Source organism: Cryptomeria japonica, chromosome 3, assembly GCF_030272615.1.
Source record: "Cryptomeria japonica chromosome 3, Sugi_1.0, whole genome shotgun sequence".
NCBI classification, from domain to species: domain Eukaryota; kingdom Viridiplantae; phylum Streptophyta; class Pinopsida; order Cupressales; family Cupressaceae; genus Cryptomeria; species Cryptomeria japonica.
The window spans coordinates 205,446,254-205,451,149 of record NC_081407.1 but is presented as its reverse complement, the minus strand read 5'-3'; the positions used below and the strand labels follow the sequence as shown (position 1 = coordinate 205,451,149).

The window sequence follows — 4,896 nt, the reverse complement described above, 5'->3', positions numbered from 1 at the left end:
GTTGGTCGTTCGGTGGGTCAACACCTCCTGTGGATTCGTGACATGGCTTTCTCCCGCCTCCCGTGGATCCTTAACTCCGTCCGCTCTTCCGTTCACTGACAGCTCGAGCTTTTGGTGTAACAACGGTGATTCCAACACAAGAAACATAAATGTAGCTAAGGATTTCAATAATTGAAGAACCCACACTTAGGTTTAGCAAGGGTTTATTAATAAAACCATTATTTGTTATAGTTTCATCCATCACAAAAGTAGAAAGTAAGTGTTTTAAATGTGCATGTAGATTACTTCATTATTGGAGATGAATTAAAAAACATACAGATATATCTACAATTGTTTGGTATTCTCTCACCTCCCCTTGTTTCTGTTCTCCTTTTTAAGTTTAGACACTTGGCCTCTTATGTTTTTGGCATTTTATAGGAGATTATCTCCCCAATCTTATTATCTTTTTACTCATAATTTTTTTTTTAATGATAAGTCATGAAGTAATTATTAAAATATTAATATAATTAAAATCCACATTTTTATTTAAAAGTTTAGCTTAAATTGAAAAGACTCTAAAATTCCATATATATAAAAATGTTGTTATTAAAAATATAGAATACAAATTCTTTATTTCTAAACATTGATTTTTAAACCAAATAACTTTATAAATAAGTTAAATTTTTAATACTTTAATTAAGATAAATATAATTATAATTTTAAAAGGTAGATTCCTTTAAAAATATATATAAACTAAATTTGTTGAAAGTATAGGTGTATTTAAATATATCAATTTTTTCTTCAAAAATAATAATGTTTATTTATAATTAATATAGCTTAAATATTTTATATATTTAATAGTGCATATTAAATTTTAAATATTTAAAATAATATATAATGAAAAAAAAATTGATTGAAAATAATAATAAATTATGCATAAACTATTAAAGAATATTAATAATTAATATTAATATTAAAAATATTAACATATTTCATTTTCTTGAATTCTCATACATTCTGATGATAGATCACAGATGTGATCTGATATGTTGACGATCAAAAGTACAGAATCAAATTCAAAAGCTTTCATACAATATTGACATAAATTGTACCAATCTAATAACATTAATATTAATAATGAAAGACAACAGATTTTTAAATACTTTATAAACAAGAGTACGTTAGAGTATTGAAATCTCTGAATTTATAGTATGAACATGCAACCCATCATTGAAAAACAGACAGTAATGATGAAGTAAAACTTAAGTTGAGGAACTAAATTTACTGGGTGCATTGATTATTTTGAAGGCACCTAACATGAAGAGCACTAAAAAGGTGGGGGCGAATGTCCAATCTCAACGCTGTATGTAATGTTAATGCTGGGGATGAGAGAGGTGGGTAGGCCTCAGTAAAAGCGCCACTGCTCCATCTTCCACTCTGCTACATTTCCAAAGCAGCCGACACCATGATTCCTGGAATACGTTGAAAAACATTTGGCACAACTAACTTGGCAATCTGAACAGGAGAAAATTTTGAAACCCATTTCATTTTTTCTTTCCAGCTGGCTTAGATTGTCTCTAACCCATAGATGTATCATATTATTAAAAGTTAGAAAAACGAGGTTTGTTGTCTCATAGATTATTGTGGGAGTCGATTTTTTGTTGGGCATGTGGATCTTTTCATTTTCTATAACATATTGTTAAAAGCTAAAAAAAAAAACACAGTTTAGTCTCATAGATTATTGTGGGTGTTGATCTTGTTTCTTATAGACTAACATCCATTGTGGGCGTCGATCTTGTTTCTTATAGACTAACATCCATTGTGAGCGTCGATCTTTTGTATATTATTGTGGGCATCGATCTTTTGTCTTATAGACTAACATCTATTATGGGCGTTGATCTGCTGTTTTATAGACTAAGCATCTATTGTAGGTGTCGATCTGCTGTCTTATAGACTAACATCTATTGTGAGCATCAATATACTGTCTTATAAACCATCGTTGATCATTGATCTCGTAGATATTAAAATTCTTCTATTCTATTCTATTCCATTTGAAAGTTGTGATCTAATTAAAGATTCTTCTATTCTATTCTATTCCATTTGAAAGTTGTGATCTAATAAAAGACTGTGAGAGACTGTCCTACCTACCTCCACCTTGATCAATTAAGAGCACAACTTTATTTCTAAAAAACAATTATATCTCTAGAGTGATCCAGAAGAAAAGAATTTAAGATTCTTTAAGCATCCATTAATGGGTCACTGTATTAACCTTCTGCGTATGTTTTATGAACAATAATAGAGGCTGCTTCAATACAGACTAATAATCTAAGCAAGCACTCACAAGTTACAAGCCCTTGCCTTGAAGAATTACTTTTTTTCACTGGGCAAAAGAAACATGGTCTTTAAACTGATATATTTAAAGATCATTACAGCCGTTGTATAAGGCAGCCATTGATCTCAGTCTCGTAATACAATAGAATTTCTGTATGTTTATACATCTCAAATTGCAAATACCTTGGGCTTTCTTTTCATCATCAGCACTGAGACTCCTGTGCCATGAAAGCTCCATGATCTGTCAGTGTCTTTCTGAGTCGATATGTACTTTGTGCATATATGACCTGCAATGTGCACAAATCAAGAAAACTGGGTAATAGGGAACCGGTACAACTACTACAAACAAACATCTATTCTACTTTTCATAGGACTGCTGTGCTTTTGCAGTGAAACAGATTATGTGATGATTTATCTTCTACCCATTGCTTATCAAACATGGGTAATGAGGAAGATTACCTTGGAACTAGGTAATTAATCCAGATAAATCAATACATAAACTATTGTACTTGGAAAGCTACACAACACAACAGTACAACAGTAAAATCTTCTCTAATCTTCTCTAGGTGGCTTCCATTGTTCTAGAAAAGAAGGTCAATGGACTGTATATAAAAGGACATGTAAAGAAAGAGCCTTTTGTACCTGTTGTGCAAAGGATTGGATCCTGTGGGTACTCTCCTCTTGTCTGCACCAAATCTGCCTCTCCATTCTGAATTAGAATTAGAATAGCCATGAGCCCTCACATTCACATGAGCATTACTCCATGAGTTACTCATCATCCTCATAGCCTCTCCTCCCTCTGCACACCAAATTGCTATAATCCACACCACAGCCATTGCACACACTAACTTTTCATGCTTCATCTTCATCTTCTGCTCTGATCAAATAATCCCAACCTAAGTTGCTGCAAAAGAAAACACCAAATCTGCTGCAATCACTATATGTTCAAAAGTACTTATTTTAGGAAATACCCAATTAAATGCAGACTCACTCTTCTGGTAGATGATATAAATAAGATATAAAGACAACATATTCATTTTCTACATCTAAAACAGTAACATTTTACTGTGAAGTCAACTGGAAGAGGATAAATGAAAACCCAATCAAATCAAAAACCCAATTGAATGCAGGCTCACACCACTGATATATGAAAACCCAAATGGATATATGTTGATTTTCTACATCATATATTCCACAATCCTGCAAAGAACTTAATGTCTGCCATCTTCAGAGATGTAAGACTAGAAAAATATCTGAGAATTTTCTCAAAATCAACCATATATCACACCAGATTGTTCAAACCAAGTATGGCTCATATGTTCCACAATATGAATGACACCACTGATTAGTGAAAACCCAAATGGATATATGTTGATTTTCTACATCATATGTTCCACAATCCTGCAAGGAGCTTAATATCTGCCATCTTCAGGACTAGAAAAACCTCTGAGGATTTTCTCAAAATGAACTATGGATCAAAACTGATTGTCCAAACTAAGCAAAGCTCCACAATCTACAGGGTGCTCTATGACTACCCTCTTACAAGAATCAAGAACTAAAAGAAAACAAAAAAACACAAACAAACCAGAGAACTTCTAATCAAAATTAACCATAAAAGAGGATCAACCTTGGAGAAAAAACCAGCTGCTAATCTCTTCCTGCTATCCTTTCTTTCAGCAGTTCCTCAGAAATTCTTATGGTCCCTCCAATATACTGGTCTGGCCTGATAAGATCTTATTGAGGCCTATGCCATATGGATCAGCCCAACTGGTTCTCCATGTTCCCCACTATATTAATTTCAACACCCTGCTTGATGTTAATTAGACTCTCCCTTTGGTCCAAATCCGTACACTCTGCTTTTACTTGTGCTGCCAAGCACACCAGGCAGGCATCTATCTATCTGCCAAGTCAAAATTATAGTGGCCGGAACTGATTAACGCCCGTGCAGCTTCCTCCGACCGCCTCTACGGGCTAGAGTAAGCCAGATGCTCCACGGCAGAGCTGGATCAGGGGGAAAAATATATGCGAGAAAAAGCCCAATTGAAACGATAGAATATTAACGAGTGCGCATCTCAGTCGTCTACAGTAACGTTGACTTGAGCATCAGAAGGATTGGAAGGAAGGAGATACCGTTAAAAAGTGCTTAGATCTCCGCCCTTAAATTTCGGGCACGCGTGTGTTTTAGCGGGCACAGGTTTAAATTTGAAGACCGTTTGCTGCCTGGCCCGTCTTCCTTTACTTGCATGTCTATACGTATGTGTAATGGTCAAAAGTGCAGACCTGGCACTTTCACTAATTTTTTTTGGGGTTCATTTTCATTGAGTTGTCTTTCTTTTTTTTTTCTTGGGTTTAAGTAATATGTTTTTTCATCTAAATTGGTATTTTAATCTGATTTTATTCTCTATATATTTTTTGAGAATAATTTTGATTTTTAAATTATTTATTCATGTCAAATTTGTATGAAGTCAATGTGTTCTTGGTATGCTAGTAAAGTGGAATGGTTCTTGATGAGTTTGACCGGGATCAAGGCTTGTTGATTGCAAGACCTCAACATTATAATAGATGAGGTTTTGATTTTTGAATTAT

At 33.8% G+C, this 4,896-nt stretch overlaps 1 long non-coding RNA gene across 1 annotated transcript; it reads right to left on the bottom strand.

Moving 5' to 3' along the window:
- Positions 1 to 2,187: 2,187 nt before the first annotated feature.
- Positions 2,188 to 4,324, bottom strand: LOC131041031 (uncharacterized). The gene is made up of 3 exons (XR_009104961.2): positions 3,938 to 4,324; positions 2,953 to 3,214; positions 2,188 to 2,597 (listed from the first exon to the last, which is right to left on the bottom strand). It is a non-coding gene; the product is annotated as an uncharacterized LOC131041031 (long non-coding RNA).
- Positions 4,325 to 4,896: the final 572 nt, after the last annotated feature.